The following is a 17700-nucleotide window of genomic DNA, read 5'->3' on the forward strand; positions in this document are numbered from 1 at the left end:
ATCACTTCCAGGAGGCGCGCGGGGCACGCCGGGAGTTGTAGTCCACGCAGTGGGTGGACGCGCATGCATGAGGGTGCCGGGCCCCGGAGCGCGCACACCGGGGCGCCAGCGGCCCCTCGCGCTGTAAGCTGACTGGCAGGGGACTGCTGCGTCCCGGCCTCCAGCCGCCTGCAAGGTCTCAGACGAAGGTGGCTGGGAAGGTTCCTGTTCCGCACCCCGAGACTGGGGCTGCGCCTCCGCCCGAGTGCTTGCCTCTGCCTCGCGCTGCCTCTGCCCCGGTCCCGGGCCCTCCCCCAGTCGCAGCCGGGCCTCGGCCCCCTCCAGCCCAGGTTCCTCTTGGCCATCCCGGCGTCCGGAGGCCTCCCACCCCACCCGCTGCTGGAGCCGTCGGGGCGCCCCGGAACGTGGCGGGGACTGTCACCTGATGACTTTAGGCTCGTGCCTACAGCGCGCCAAGGAGGCAGAGGCCCGTGTGCTTCCACCCCTGCCCCCGTGCCTGGCACAGAGAACGTGACAGGCAAATTCTGATCCATTCAAATTGTGGATTTCCCCAAGACAGAAAGACTGTTTGCAAGTCCAGCTCCTAATGCAGCTGAGCACTCCCTAAATATTTGATGATGCTGAGATATGATGCCAGTGGGACTAGAGTAACCTGCAGGCATGAAAAATCTTGGTTTCTGTCACTTGGCAGCTATTCATCCATCCCAGGAGGGGCTACAGGCAGCTCCCGGTGATCAGTGGGAGGGGACTTGGGCTCCCGGAGCCCTGTGGACATGGACAGCAGGAAGCTCCCCGAAGGGGCACTGAGTAAGCTTGTCTTGCCAGGAAAAGCAGTGGAAAAACCGTGTGTGGTTAGGAGCCAGCTGACCTTGGGCAGTGACATGATCACTCATGTTTTTCCACTTCCAGTGTAGGAGAAATACCGTGGTGAGACTTCCCTGTCCTAAAGCACGCGCAGGGCTTGGCGAGGGCCGGGCCCAGAGGCAGTGCCTGTTCTGTGTTTTCTTAGATTCAGTATTTGTCTATTTGGCATCCATTCACCATCCGGCCGGTTCTATTAACTACATTTTCTTATTTTCTGTATCCTTGGTGCTCTGGCATTTGGGCTCAGGGTTAGCCAATTCTTAGAGATAGCAAAGGCCAGGCCAGGTGCGGTGGCTCACACCTGTAATCCCAGCACTTTGGGAGGCCGACGTGGGCGGGTCACAACATCAGGAGATCCAGACCATCCTGGCTAATACAGTGAAACCCCGTCTCTACTAAATATGCAAAAAATTAGCCGGGCAAGGTAGCAGGCAGCTGTAATCCCAGCTACTCGGGAGGCTGAGGGAGGAGAATCACTTGAACCCAGGAGGCAGAGGTTGCAGTGAGCCGAGATTGTGCCACTGCACTCCAGTCTGGGCCATAGAGCAAGACTCCATCTCAAAAAAAAAAAAAAAAGAGAGATCGCTAAGGCCCGGGCCAGAGCATGCCTTTCATATACAAAACAGACAACCCGGGCGGGCGCGGTGGCTCACACCTGTAATCCCAGCACTTTGGGAGGCTGAGGTGGGTGGCTCACGAGGTCAGGAGATTGAGACCATCCTGGCTAACATGGTGAAACCCCATCTCTACTAAGAATACAAAAAATTAGCCGGGCGTGGTGGCGGGCGCCTGTATACTGGAGAGGCTGAGGCAAGAGAATGACGTGAACCCCGGGGAGGTGGAGCTTGCAGTGAGCCGAGATCATGCCACTGCACTCCAGCCTGGGGGAATGAGCAAGACTCCGTCTCAAAAACAAACAAACGAACAAAAAAAAAGACAACCCCAAGTCTACAGCCCCAGCCACCTCCTTATCTAATTCTCGCCCTGCAAGCCAAGATTCTCCCTGCCCTAAATCACCCAGGGCCAGGTATCAGGTGACTAGAGACCACATTGCAGCCCAGAGCCTGCTAGAATTACTTAAACTAGCCAATGTTAAACTCTTTCCCTGCCCTGTCAGGCCTTTCCCATGGAAACCCCAAGAAAGCCTCAGATCTGGGCTCTCCCCTCGCTCCTGCTTCTGCCTCCTGACCAAACCTGGGGTTCCCTACAGGCCCTGCATGGCATGGGTGCCCTTTCTCTCAGGAAATATGATCAATCTTGCAATGGCTTTGGCCTCTCCTCATGGTCACTCAGCCGTACCTCGGTAAATTAAGCCCCAGGCACAGGACAGTGCCTAGCAAACAGCCATGCTGCTGGCTTAGATCTGTCTAGGTGTGTGCCCCAGAGGTGCCCGTCCCCCAAGCCAGCTTTGAATTTGTATCAAGGGAGAGTTAGACACAGTTTCTTGCCATTTCTTCCCCTGTGGTCCAGCCACGTAGTGAAAGGCAGGGAAACTAGCAGAGTCTGACCAGGGGATGTCCCTGATACCCCTGGCCTCTGTCCCATGTGCCCTCTCTGGTGACTGGTCACAAGGCATGGGCTGCCAGGGCCAGTCAGGCTGTTGCGTGGTTCCGCTCCCAAGGCCAAGGGACAGTTTGGGGAGGAGTCACTCCCTGGGAGCTGGCCCAGCACCCAGGAAGCCCACAGTCCAGGAAACAAGGCCCGGGCCCACATGGCTCAGGCCTTTGGGCCACAGTGGCTCCCCTGTGGGACCATCACAACCACCACCAAGCAGAGGTCCAGCCCCAAACCTCTAGCTGGTCCCCACCTCCCCATATTGTGAAGAAGAGTGACTTTTGTGTGTATGTGTGTTTTTGTTTGTTTGTTTTTTTTTTTGAGACGGAATCCTTCTCTGTCGCTCAGGCTAGAGTACAGTGGCACAATCTCGGCTCACCGCAACCTCCGCCTCCCAGGTTCAAGCAATTATCCTGCCTCAGCTTCCCCGAGTAGCTGGGATTACAGGTGCCCGCCGCCAGGCCTGACAATTTTTGTATTTTTGGTATACAGACAGGGTTTTGCCATGTTGCCCAGGCTGGTCTCGAACTCGTATTCACCCGCCTCGGCCTCCCAAAGTGCTGGGATTACAGGTGTGAGCTGCTGCGCCGGCCGAAGATGAGCCAAGATCCAGCCACTGCACTCCAGCCTGGGCAGCAGAGTGAGACTTTGTTTAAAAAAAAAAAAAAAACCGTGAGTGGATGGAAGGAATTCCTGGTGTGTTGGAGGGTTTGTTTGACCTCTGTGGACATGTGCAGAGGCCTGGCCCTGCACAAGACACACTAGGGGTCATGGAGATGGAGACAACAGGACCAAGGAGTCTCCCAGGGCTGCTCCTGCCTCCCAGCCTGCACTCGCCTCCTCAGGCCCACCAAGCCCCAGCCAGGACGCCTGCCCTGACTCTTCCCCACACCAGTTCCCCAGTGAAGCTCCCAGCCATCCCCTGGATGAGCCAGGCCAACTTCTCCATTCTCAGTGGCCCTGGTTTCTCCCCTGGGAAGCCACTAACACGGAGGCAGCATAGCAGATGGTTCTGCAGTCGCCTGCTTGACAGCTGCCCTGAGCTTCAAAGTGCCAAGAGGGCAGGGCTGTGGCTGCTCACATAGCCAAGTCTTTGCCTTGCACAAGAAATGTGGTGTTAGTGGGCACAGTGGCTCATACCTGTGATCCCAGCACTTTGGGAGGCCGAGGCGGAAGAATCACTTGGACTCAGGGCTTCGAGATCAGCCTGGGAAATATAGCAAGACTCTGTCTCTATAAAAAATGTTAAAATTAGGCCGGGCGCAGTGGCTCATGCCTGTAATCCCAACACTTTGGGAGGCTGAAGTGGGCAGATCACCTGAGGTCAGGAGTTCAAGACCAGCCTGGCCAACATGGTGAAACCCTGTCTCTACTAAAAATACAAAAAATTAGCTGGGTGTAGTGGCGGGCGCCTGTAATCCCAGCTACTTGGGAGGCTGAGGCAGGAGAATCGCTTGAACCCGGGAGGCGGAGGTTGCAGTGAGCCGAGATCATGCCACTGCACTCCAGCCTGGGCATAAATAAATAAATACATACATACATACATACATACACCTGTAATCACAGCTACTCAGGAGGCTGAGGCAGGAGAACTTGAACCCGGGAGGTGGAGGTTGCAGTGAGCTGAGATCGCACCACTGTACTCTTTTTTTTTCTGTCCGAAAAAATAAAAATAAAAACTAGCTGAGTGTGGTGGCATAGGCCTGCGGTCCCAGCTACTGGGGAGGCTGAGGTGGGAGGATTGCTTGAGCTTGGGGGAGCGGAGGTTGCAGTGAGCAGAAATCACGCCACTGCACTCCAGCCTGGGGTTGTTGCTGAATTGGGGGTTGGGAGTAGGTGGAGAGTTGGGTGGAGTCTTGGAGCCCTGGAGTTTGGGTTTCCCAGAGCCAGGCAAGGCCATGCTCCTAAGAGTGACCACTGTCTACTCTGTGGATTCGCCTTCTTACCTACACTCTGGTGCAGGATGTTGAAAATCGGGGAGGCTGTGCGTGTGGGGGAGTGGGGAGCGTATAGGAAATCTCTGCACCTTCTGTTCAGTTTCTCTGTGAATCTAAAACTGCTCCCCCTGCCTCCTCAAACACACGCAGTACAGAAAACACCACCCTCCATGGCTGCCCTCCTCCCTCCTCCTTCAAGCCAGACTAACCCCTGCAAAAATGTCAGCTCATGCCAAGCCCGTCCTGAAGCTTTTATTGAACACTAGCTGGCTCTCAGCACTTAAAGAGTTAAGCAGGTTCCTGCTGTTTTAAGTATTGATTGCCCTTTTCCCTGTAATCATAAAAGTAACTCCTGTTGATTGCAGAAAATGTATACACACAAACACACAACCAAAATGAGAACCACCCCTTACTCCTCACCCAGGGAAAAGCATGGTTTTGAGTTCTGGGATGTGCCCTTCTGGTCTGACATGGCTGTTCTAGATAACGGAATGGGAGGCTAAACAAGGTTTGGTGGTGTGTGTTTGTTTGTTTGTTTTTTGAGACGGAGTCTCGCTCTGTCGCCCAGGCTGGAGTCCAGTGGCGCGATCTCGGCTCACTGCAAGCTCCGCCTCCCGGGTTCACGCCATTCTCCTGCCTCGGCCTCCCGAGTAGCTGGGACTACAGGTGCCCACCACCACGCCCAGCTAATTTTTTTGCATTTTTAGTAGAGACAGGGTTTCACTGTGTTAGCCAGGATGGACTCGATCTCCTGACCTTGTGATCTGCCCACCTGGGCCTCCCAAAGGGTTGAGATTACAGGCGTGAGCCACTGTGCCCGGTTTATTTTATTTTATTTTTTTTTTGAGACAGAATCTCACTTTGTCTTCCAGGCTGAAGTACAGTAGCAGTGGCACGATCTTGTCTCACTGCAACTTCCACCTCCTGGGTTCAAGTGATTCTCCTGCCTCAGCCTCCTAAATAGCTGGGATTACAGGCACCCGCCACCACGCCCGGCTAATATTGTATTTTTAGTAGAGACGAGGTTTCACCATGTTGGCCAGGCTGGTCTCAAACTCCTGACCTCAGGTGATCCACCCGCCTCAGCTTCCCAGAGCGCTAGGATTACAGGCGTGAGCCACTGTGCCCGGCGTGTTGCATACCTTAAATAGCATTAAAGACTCACAGCCACCCTGTGATATGGGTACCATTGTGATCCCATTTTCCTGATGGGTAAATTGAGGAACAGAGAGCTTATATGGCTTGCCCAAGTCTTGCAGCTGCAAGAGACTTCAGTCAAGTTGTCTGAGCCAGCAGGTGTAGGAAGCCAACGCACATACTCACACATACACACTCCACATACACACAGAACTGCACCATCTCCCTGTTCAAAGACAAGATGGGGAAACATAACAGCCAGGCCCTTGGAATTTAAGAAGGTCCCATAGCCAGCAGTTTGAAGCTGAGTTGCCCATAAAGGGTCCAGGACCAGGTATGTGTCTTAGGGATGGGAATCAAAGCCACAGCTTCACACACAGCAGGAGGTTCTGGAACTGGCCCTCTGCAGACAACTGGAGCCCGAGAGGAGCTGCCCTTTTGTGAAATTACAGAAACCAGTGGAGCGCTCGAACTCTGGGTAAACGGAGTCATATCTAAGAATGTGGAACCAGGGGCCTGCACTACACCTGGGCCACCCACATGGGACAGAAACTCCAAGCTAACGAACTGACATAAAAATGGTTCAGACCAGGCATGGTGGCACACACCTGTAATCCCAGCGCTTTGGGAGGCTGAGGTGGTAGGATTGCTTGAGGCCAACAGTTCAAGACCAGCCTGGAAAACATAGTGAGACCCTGTCCTTTTTTTTTTTTTGAGACAGAGTCGCCCAGGCTGGAGTGCAGTGTCTGGATCTTGGCTCACTGTAAGCGCCGCCTCTCGGGTTTACGCCATTCTCCTGCCTCAGCCTCCCAAGTAGCTGGGACTACAGGCGCCCGCCACCTTGCCCAGCTAGTTTTTTTGTATTTTTTAGTAGAGACAGGGTTTCACCGTGTTAGCCAGGATGATCTCGACCTCCTGACCTCGTGATCTGCCCACCTCAGCCTCCAAAATGCTGGGATTACAGGCTTGAGCCACCGCGCCTGGCCTTTTCTTTTTTTTGAGATAGAGTGGATAGAGTGTCACTGTGTCATCGAGGCTGGAGTGCAGTGGTACAATCTCAGCTCACTGCAACCTCCACCTCCCGGTTCAAGTGATTCCCTGCCTCAGCCTCCCAAGCAGCTGGGATTACAGGCATGCTCTACCATGCCTGGCTAACTTTTGAATTTTTGGTAGAGACAGGGTTTTGCCATGTTGGTCAGGCTGGTCTCAAACTCCTGACCTCAGGTGATCTGCCCACCTTGGCCTCCCAAAGTGCTGGGATTACAGGTGTGAGCCACTGTGCCTGGCCAGTGAGACCCTGCCTTTACAAAAAAACAAAACAGGCCAGGCGCGGTGGCTCAAGCCTGTAATCCCAGCACTTTGGGAGGCCGAGACGGGCGGATCACGAGGTCAGGAGATCGAGACCATCCTGGCTAACATGGTGAAACCCTGTCTCTACTAAAAAATACAAAAAAAACTAGCCGGGCGAGGTGGCGGGCGCCTGTAGTCCCAGCTACTCGGTAGGCTGAGGCAGGAGAATGGCGTAAACCCGGGAGGCGGAGCTTGCAGTGAGTTGAGATCCGGCCACTGCACTCCAGCCTGGGCAACAGAGCGAGACTCCGTCTCAAAAAACAAAACAAAACAAAACAAAACAAAAAACAAACAAAACCCCAGCTAGGTGTGGTGCTGGTGGCATATACTTATAGTCCCAGTTACTAGGGAGGCTGAGGTGGGAGGGTTGCCCAAGCCCAGGAGTTCAAGGCTGCAGTGAGCTATGATGGCATCACTGCACTCCAACCTGGGTGACACAGACTCTGTCTTAAGAAAAGGAAAAAAAAAGGCCAGCCACAACTGGTGCACGCATGGGAACCCCTCACAGAGACAAATGTGAAACTCTGATATTCCAGGGCACCAACATGGCATGTGCAGGATGCTTTTAGAAGACAACGGCTGCTGAAGATGAACTCACACACAAAAATTACAAAGATGAGGAAATCTGCCCCCTTGCAGAGCAGTTAACAGGTGTGACTCGTGATGAAGTCACATCTGAGAAGATACAGATGATACCATTTGAAAAGGACCTAAAAATAAGTCTATCGGTCGGGCTCAGTGGCTCATGCCTGTAATCCCAGTACTTTGGGAGGCCGAGGCGGGTGGATCACTTGAGGTCAGGAGTTCGAGACCAGCCTGGCCAACATGGTGAAACCTCACCTCTTCTAAAAAACCAAAAATTAGCTGGGTGTCCTGGTGCATGTCTGTAATCCCAGCTACTCAGGGGGGTTAGGCTAGATAATCGCTTGGACCCAGGAAGTGGAGATTGCAGTGAGCCGAGATCACACCACTGTACTCCAGCCTGGGCAACAAGAGTGAAACTCCGTCTCAAAAACTATAACAACAGGCCGGGCTCGGTGGCTCAAGCCTGTAATCCCAGCACTTTGGGAGGCCGAAACGGGCGGATCACGAGGTCAAGAGATCGAGACCATCCTGGATAATACGGTGAAACCCCGTCTCTACTAAAGAATACAAAAAAAACCTAGCCGGGCAAGGTGGCGGGCGCCTGTAGTCCCAGCTACTTGGGAGGCTGAGGCTGGAGAATGGCGTAAGCCCGGGAGGCGGAGCTTGCAGTGAGCTGAGATCCGGCCACTGCACTCCAGCCTGGGCTACAGAGCGAGACTCTGTCTCAAAAAAAAAAAAAAAAAAAAAAACTATAACAACAACAAAATATACATATATATATATATATATAGAGAGAGAGAGAGAGAGAGTCTATTAAAGTGTTTGAAGACCTGACAGCTAAATGCAACACATAATCCTAGGATAGGAACAAATATGCTAGGAAAGAAAAGACATTCTTGAGTCATTTGACAAAACGGTAATACAGACAGTAGATTAGAGCAACGGTCCCCAACCTTTTTGTCACTAGGGACATGGAAGACAATTTTTCCACAGACTGGATAGGGGGTGGGGGGTGTTTCTGGGATGATTCAAGCACATCACATTTATTGTGCACTTTATTTCGATTATGATTACATTGTCATATATAATGAAATAATGACAGAACTCACCTTGATGTAGAATCAGTGAGAGCTCTGAGCTTGTTCTCCTGCAACCGGATGGTTTCATCTGAGGGTAATGGGAGACAGTGACAGATCATCAGGCATTAGATTTTCTTAAGGAGCATGCAACCTGGATCCCCTCCCATGCGCAGTTCACAACAGGGTTCACAGTCCCGTGAGAATCTAATGCTGCCGCTGAACCACACATGTATTTATAGGAGACAGAGCTCAGGCAGTAATGTGAGTGAGGGGGAGCAATGTGAGTGATGGGGAGTACTTACAGGCAAAGTTTCGCTCTCTTGCCCGCCACTCACCTCCTGCTATGCGGACCGGGGTACAGGTCCATGGCATCCAAGGGGTTGGCGACCCTTGGATTAGAGTCTAACCTATTGCACCAGTGTTCAATTCACTGAATTTGCTAACTGTGCTGAGGTTATGTAAGAAAATATCCTTATTTTTAAGAAATGCACACAGTTATTTAGGGGTAAATCACCGTGATATATGCAATTTATTCTCAAATATTCAGAAAAAAATTAAGTATACACATACGCATGTGTGCGTCTGTGTCTGTGTATGAACAGAGAGTACACAAATGCTAAAGCAAACAGTGCAAAATGTGAGCCGAGAAGGGGTCTGTCCAAGAGCTATGGGATGATGAGCTCCTGCCGCTGTCACAAAGTGCCAGGGGCCGAGTGGCTTTGGCAACAGAAATGTATTTCCTCCCAGTTCTGGAGGCTAGAAGTCCAACGTCAAGGTGCAGGGTTGGTTTCCACGGAAGATGGCTGCTCCTTTGCTCCCTTGCTGCCTCTTCCTGGGGTTGTCACTGTGTCCGCACAAACCTGGGGTCTCTTCCCTCTTCCACCCTTTTTTTTTTTTTTTTTTTGAGATGGAGTCTCGCTCTGTCACTCAGGCTGGAGTGCAATGGCGCAATCTCGGCTCACTGCAACCTCCACCTCTCAGGTTCAAGTGATTCTTCTGCCTCAGCCTCCCGAGTAGCTAGGATTACAAGCACCCGCTACCATGCCTGGCTAATTATTTGTTTTTGTATTTTTGTAGAGATAGGGTTTCACCATGTTGGCCAGGCTGGTCTTGAACTCCTGACCTCAGGTGATCCTCCCACCTCGGCCTCTCAAAGTGCTGGGATTACAGGCACAAGCCACTGTGCCTGGCCCCTTCCTCTTTTTTGTTTTTTTTTTTTTTTGAGACAAAGTGTTGCTTTGTCACCCAGGCTGGAGTGCAGTGGCACAATCTCGGCTCACTGCAACCCCTGCCTCCTGGGTTCAAGTGATTCTCCTGCCTCAGCCTCCCGAGTAGCAGGGACTACAGGTGTGTACCACCATGCCTGGCTAATTTTTGAATTTGTTTTTGAGACCAGGCTGTCGCCCAGGCTGGAGTGCAGTGGCGCGATCTCGGCTCACTGCAAACTCCACCTCCCGGGTTCACACCATTCTCCTGCTTCAGCCTCCCGAGTAGCTGGGTCTACAGGTGCCTGCCACCAAGCTCGGCTAATTTTTTGTATTTTTAGTAGAGATGGGGTTTCACTGTGTTAGCCAGGATGGTCTTGATCTCCTGACCTCGTGATCCACCCACCTCGGCCTCCCAAAGTGCTGGGATTACAGGCATGAGCCACCGCACCCGGACCCTCCAGGTTTAAGCAGTTCTCTGCCTCAGCCTCCGGAGTAGCTGGGATTATAGGCTGGTGCAACCACGCCTGGCTAATTTTTTATATTTTTAGTAGAGACAGGGTTTCACCATCTTGGCCAGGCTGGTCTTGAACTCCCGACCTCGTGATCCACTCACCTTGGCCTCCCAAAGTGCTGGAATTACAGGTGTGAGCCACCATACCTGGTCAAAATTTTGTATTTTTAGTAGAGGCAGGGTTTCACTATGCTGCCCAGGCTGGTCTCGAACTCTTGACCTCAGGTGATCTGCCTGCCTCAGCTTCCCAAAGTGTTGGGATTACAGGCGGGAGCAACCACGCTTGGCCTCTTCCTCTTCTTTTTTTTTTTTTTTTTTTTTTTTTTGAGACGGAGTCTCGCTCTGTCCCCCAGGCTGGAGTGCAGTGGCCGGATCTCAGCTCACTGCAAGCTCCACCTTCCGGGTTCCGGCCATTCTCCTGCCTCAGCCTCCCGAGTAGCTGGGACTACAGGCGCCCGCCACCTCGCCCGGCTAGATTTTTGTATTTTTTATTAGAGACGGGGTTTCACCGTGTTAGCCAGGATGGTCTTGATCTCCTGACCTCGTGATCCACCCGTCTTGGCCTCCCAAAGTGCTGGGATTACAGGCTTGAGCCACCGCGCCCGGCCACTCTTCCTCTTCTTATAAGGACACCAGTTGTATTCGATTAGGATCCACCCTTATGAGTTCACTTAGCTTTTGTCACCTCTGCAGAGGCTCCGTCTCCAAATACAGTCACACTCTGAGGCACTGGGGGTTAGGACTTCAACATACTGGCGGGGGACACAATTTAGCCCATGACACACCAGGTTACACGGCTGTTCTTTCCACTATTCTTGCAACTCTTTCTATGAGTTCGAAATAATAGAAGCCATTTGAAGAGAAAGCAAAGCACAAAAGACGTATTAAAGTTGTAGATTTTGGCCGGGCGCGGTGGCTCACTCCTGTAATCCCAGCACTTTGGGAGGCCGAGGCGGGTGGATCACCTGAGGTTGGGAGTTCAAGACCAGCCTGACCAACATGGAGAAACCCTATCTCTACTAAAAATACAACATTAGCCAGGCATGGTGGCGCATGCCTGTAATCCCAGCTACGCGGGAGGCGGAGGCAGGAGAATTGCTTGAACCCAGGAGGTGGAGGTTGTGGTGAGCTGAGATCGTGCCATTGCACTCCAGCCTGGGCAAAAAGAGTGAAACTCCGTCTCAAAAAAAAAAAAAAAAAAAAGTTGTAGATTTTAATTTTATTTATTTATTTATTTATTTATTTTATGTTTTTAGAGACAGAATCTTGCCCTGTCACCCAGGCTGGAGTGTAGTAGCACGATTATAGCTCACTGCTAACCTCAATTTCCTGGGCTCAAGTGATCCTCCCGCCTCAGCTTCCTGAGTATCTGAGACTACAGGTGGGTGCCACCACACCTGGCCCATTTTAAAATTTACTTTACAGACAGGGTCTCTCTATGTTGCCCAGGCTGGTCTTGAACTCCTGGCCCCAAGTAATCCTCCTGCCTCAGCCTCCTAAGTTGCTGGGATTACAAGTATCAGCCACTGTGTCTGGCAAAAACTTTAGATTTTTTAAAAAACCAAATGAAAATTCTAATCATAGGCCGGGCACGGTGGCTCAAGCCTGTAATCCCAGCAGTTTGGGAGGCCACGACGGGCAGATCACGAGGTCAGGAGATCGAGACCATCCTGGCTAACATGGTTAAACCCCGTCTCTGCTAAAAAATACAAAAAAAAAAAAAAAACTAGCCGGGCGAGGTGGCGGGCGCCTGTAGTCCCAGCTACTCGGGAGGCTAAGGCAGGAGAATGGCATAAACCTGGGAGGCGGAGCTTGCAGTGAGCCGAGATCCGGCCACTGCACTCCAGCCCGGGCGACAGAGCGAGACTCCGTCTCAAAAAAGAAAAAAAAAAAAAGAAAATTCTAATCATAAAAAACAAAGACATCAAAATGTTTTGTGGGGGCCTGTTGCAGTGGCTCATGCCTGTAATCCCAGGACTTTAGGAGCCTAGGCAGGCAGATCACTTGAAGCCAGGAGTTAAAGAGTAGGCTGGCCAGCCAGGCACTCACGCTTATAATCCCAGCACTTTGGGCGGCTGAGGCAGATGGATCATCTGAGGTCAGGAGTTCAAGACCAGCCTGGCCAACATGGCGAAACCCCGTCTCTACAAAAAATACAAAAATTAGCCAGGTGTGGTGGCGAGCACCCATAATCCCAGCTACTAGGGAGGCTGAGGCAGGAGAATTGCTTGAACCCAGGAGGCGGAGGTTGCAGTGAGCTGAGATCGTGCCACTGAACTCCAGCCTGGGTGACACACTAGACTCTGACTCAATAAAAAAATAAAAATATTTTGTAGAGGCTGGACGCATTAGCTCACGCCTGTAATCCCAGCACTTTGAGTAACCAAGGTGGGGGGCTCACTGGAGTCCAGGAGTTAAGATCAGCCTGGGTAACACAGGTACCAAACCCACCTCTACAGTTATTCCTGGCTCCAGTGCTGTCTGCCAGGATTCTTGGCTGTAAACTCTCGGATTCACACGAGTACTGAATTCTGCATATGCGTGGTCCTGAAAGTGAGTACCCCTTACATTTTGCATCTCAGGACCTCACTGGTCTCACCATAGCCCTAGTCATGCTCTTTTCTATTTGTTCTATCTGCGCTTGAATTGATGTTTCCTCTTTTTTTACTTCCTCATGGGTTAATTGAAAATTGTTTATGGTTCCATTTATCTCCTCTCTTTTTTTTTTTTTTTTTTTTTTTTTTTTTGAGATGGAGTCTCGCTCTGTCCCCCAGGCTGGAGTTCTGTGGAGGGATCTTGGCTCACTGCAACCTCTGCCTCCCGGGTTCTCGCCATTCTCCTGCCTCAGCCTCCTGAGTAGCTGGGACTACAGGCGCCCACCACCACACCCAGCCTATTTTTTGTATTTTTAGTGGAGACGGGGTTTCACCGTGTTAGCCAGGATGATCTCGATCTCCTGACCTCGTGATCTGCCTGCCTCGGCCTCTCAAAGTGCTGGGATTACAGGCGTGAGCCACCACGCCCTGCCAACGTTATTATTGAGATCTTTTAAATAAAAATCTGGTGATTGCCCTAGGGTTTACAATATATGTATTTAATTAATCTGTTTATCTTCAAATAATGTTCTATTGCTGGTGCATAGTGTAAGAGCTTCACAGCAGTGCAGCGCCAACCCCTCCCATCACTTTTCTACTGTGTCATATAATTAATGAATTAATTCATTTTTTGAATAGGGTCTCACTCTGTCTCCCAGGCTGGACTGCAGTGACTCAGTGTGATCTCAGTTCACTGCAGCCTCTGCCTCCCATACTCAGGTGATCCTCCCACCTCAACCTCCTGAGTAACTGGGACTATAGGCACATAACACCATGCCCAGCTAATTTTTGTATTTTTTGTAGAGACAGGGTTTTGCCGTGTTGCCCAGACTGGTCTTCAACTCCTGAGTTCAACCAATCCACCTGCCTCGGCCTCCCAAAGTGTTGGAATTACAGGCATGAGCCACTGTGCCTGGCCTAATTTATTTTTTAGTATGCTATAAACACAAATAAATTCCTACTATTTTTGCTTTAGTGGGTTTTTTTTTAATTTTAGATGGAGTTTTGCTCTGTTTCCCAGGCTGGAGTGCAGTGGCATGATCTCAGCTCGCTGCAACCTCTGCCTCCAGGGTTCAAGCAATTCTCCTGCCTTAGCCTCCCAAGTAGCTGGGATTACAGGCACCCACCACCATGCCTGCCTAATTTTTTAATTTTATTTTTTATTTTTAGAAGAGATGGGGTTTCACCATGTTGGCCAGGCTGGTTTTGAACTCCTGACCTCAAGTGATCTGCCTACCTTGAGCTCCCAAAGTGCTGGGGTTACAGGCGTGAGCCAGTGCACCTGGCCTTTGCTTTAGTTTTTTTATTTCTTCTGCCTGAATGAACTCCCTCTGTTGTTTTTGTTTGTTTTGGATGAGAAATTACTTTTCTTTTTAAAAAAGAATTGTAATAGACTTTATCTTTTTAGAGCTGTTTTAGGTTCACAGAAAAATTAAGCTGATGGTGCAAAGATTTTCCCATATACTCCCTACCACCCCCACAGGCACAGTCTCCCTCATTTTCAACACCCCACACCAGAGTGGAACATTTGTGGCAATTGGTGAACCTATATGGACTCACCATTACCACCACTGTCCATCGCTACATTAGAGCTCACTCTTCGTATACATTCTATGGGTTTGGAAAAATTTATAATAACATGTATTCACCATGATATTATTATTATTATTACTGTTTTTGAGATGGAATCTCACTCTGTTCCCCAGGCTGGAGTGTGGTAGCATGATCTCGTCTCACTGCAACCTCCACCTCCAGGGTTCAAGTGATTCTCCTGCCTCAGCCTCCTGAGTAGCTGGAATTACAGGCACCCACCACCACGTCTGGCTAATTTTTGTATTTTTGGTAGAGATAGGTTTTGCTATGTTGACCAGGCTGGTCTCAAACTCCTGACCTCAGATAATCCGCCCACCTCGGCCTTCCAAGTGCTGGGATTACAGGCGTGAGCCACTGGGCCCAGCCTATAGTATTATACAGAGTAATTCCACTGCCCTAAAAATCCTCTCTGCTATTCATCTCTTCCCCTCCCTAACCACTGTTCACCGTTCATCTTCCGTAGTTTTGCTTTTTCCAGAACATCATCTAGTTGAAATCATACAATACGTGGCCTTTTCAGATTGGCTTCTTTCACTTAGCAACACACATTTAAGGTTCCTCCATGTCTTTTCATGGCTTGATGCCACAAATGTAAAATGTTTTTCTTTTAAAGAGGTTTTTTAAATCTTTTTTTAAATGAGATTTTTACTGGGTATAGAATTCTGAGTTGACAGTTTTTTTTGTTTTTGTTTTTTCCTCACTTCAAAGATGTCACTCATTGTCTTCTGGCTGGCATAGTTTCAAACAAGATGTCTGCTGTAATTCTTCTATTTTTTTCTTTTTCTTTCTTTTATTTTTGAGACATGGTCTCGCTCGGTCACCCAGGCTGGAGTGTAGTGGTGTGATAACAGTTCACTGCAGACCTGACTTCCCCAGTTCAAGTAGTCTTCCCATCTCAGCCTCCCATCTAGCTGGGACCCACAGGCACACCACCACACCTGTTTTTTTTTTTTTTTTTTTTTTTAACTTTTTGTAGAGATGTAGTCTCACCATGTGGTCCAAGCTGGTCTTGAACTCCTGAACTCAAGCAATGATTTTGCCTCAGCCTCCCAAAGTGCTGAGATTGCCACATTGGTGGGTGAGCCATCACAGCTGGCCTCAATCTTTCCATTGATAATTCCATTTCATTCTGACTCTTGATCTGGTGGATAAAACTGACTTTGTTTCCTAGGGACATTTACAGAATCTGTCTTTGCTGCTAGAATCTTGCAATTTCACAATCACGTCCCTTTGGAGTCCCTCCCCAGTATATTGGGCCCTCAGTGACCTCTTTCCATCTGAACACTTGTGTCCTTTAGTTCTGGGAAATTTTCTTGAATTCTTTTTTTTTTTTTTTTTGAGACAGAGTCTTGCTCTGTCACCCAAGCTGGAGTGTAGTGGCATGGTCTCAGCTCACTGCAACCTCTGCCTCCTGGGTTCAAGCAGTTCTTATGCCTCAGCCAACCAAGTAGCTGGGATTACAAGTGCGTGTCACCCCACCCGGTTAAGTTTTGTATTTTTTATAGAGACAGGGTTTTGTCATGTTGGCCAGGCTGATCTTGAACTCCTGGGCTCAAGCAATACACCTACCTTGGCCTCCCAAAGTACTAAGATTACAGGCGTGAACCACCATGCTGGGCCTCCATGGGAATCTTGTCAGCTTGGATGGGGGTCAAGTCTCACCACAGTAGTTTTAGATTTGCTTTGGACCGGTGCGCTTTCCTAGAGCCAATTTTGTTTTAATGACAATTTTTAGGGTAGGGGCATCTAGATTAGCAGATAGGCTGACTTTGAACTCCATATTCATGTGAGGAACAGGCCCAGGGCTACAACTCTCAGGGAGATTTTATTTCCAGAATCCACGCTGGGTCACACCAGCTTCCTTGTCACCCCTATGGGCCATGGGTAGATTTTGTTTTCTGTTCATTTCTCTTCATCCCAACTCCCTGCTTCCCAGACCTCCTGTCCACATCTGGATGGAAAACTCAAGCCCTAAACTCTGAGACCAAAGCACCCAGGGCTGTTGCACACTTCCTGGGCATATCTGTCCCACTGTCTTCATTGCTGGTCCCTGAGGATTCTCTTGGCTACCTGGGAGCTCAGCTATGAACATAAAAGGCTGTCTGGCATGCTGGTGTTGTGTCTCTAGCATTTCCACGTGGTTGGACTGGGACCTGCCTCAGATTCTCCGGTCTGGCACATTTCAGAGAACAGAAGTCCCACACAAATGGTTTTTAAAAGTCAAGGTATTTCAGCCAGCGGTGGTGGCTCATGCCTGTAACCCCAGCAGTTTGGGAGGCTGAGGCGGGTGGATTACGAGGTCAGGAGATTGAGACCATCCTGGCTAACATGGTGAAACCCTGTCTCTACTAAAAATACAAAAATTGGCCAGGTGTGGTGGCTCAAGCCTGTAATCCCAGCACTTTGGGAGGCCGAGACCGGCCGATCACGAGGTCAGGAGATCAAGACCATCCTGGCTAACATGGTGAAACCCCGTCTCTACTAAAAAAAAAAAAAAAATACAAAAAATTAGCCGGGCGAGGTGGAGGGCGCCTGTAGTTCCAGCTACTCGGGAGGCTGAGGCAAGAGAATGGCGTGAACCCAGGAGGCGGAGCTTGCAGTGAGCTGAGATCTGGCCACTGCACCCCAGCCTGGGCGACAGAGCCAGATTCCGTCTCAAAATAAATAAATAAATAAAAATAAAAATAAAAATACAAAAATTAGCCAGGCTTGGTGGCAGGCACCTGTAATCCCAGCTACTCAGGAGGCTGAGGCAGCAGAATTGCTTGAACTCGGGAGGTGGAGGTTTCAGTGAGCTGAAATGGCACCACTGAACTCCAGCCTGGGCAAAAGAGGGAGACTCTGTCTTAAAAACAGAAATGAGAGATTTCACATTAAAACCTATGTTTCTGGCTTCTTTTGCTGGAAAATTAAAAGAAAGCTACAGCCACCGTGACTCCCATCCGTGCAGGTCACATCCGCCCAGCTGTGGTGTCTAGTTGCCCAGGTCCCCACCACTCCTCATTGTCTCATGCTGCCCTGCTGGCCTTGCGGGCACTCTTGTGTGCCACCCTGACTTCTCTAGTCCGCCTGGCTGGCTCCCCCTCCTACCCCAGCCCCTCCAGCCCTGCACAGCACCGCGGAGCCTCCATCAAGCCTGTTCTACCCAAGCAGGCAGGGAGGCAGGTCCGGCGGAGCTCAGGGCGCCAGGGAGCGACTGTTGACCCAGCCGTGGGCAAACAAGGCGATCAATTATTAACCGGCCGCGCTGCAGGCACCAGGAAACCTGAGCCTGCGGTGCAAGTCGAG

Source organism: Chlorocebus sabaeus, chromosome 12, assembly GCF_047675955.1.
Source record: "Chlorocebus sabaeus isolate Y175 chromosome 12, mChlSab1.0.hap1, whole genome shotgun sequence".
Taxonomy (NCBI): domain Eukaryota; kingdom Metazoa; phylum Chordata; class Mammalia; order Primates; family Cercopithecidae; genus Chlorocebus; species Chlorocebus sabaeus.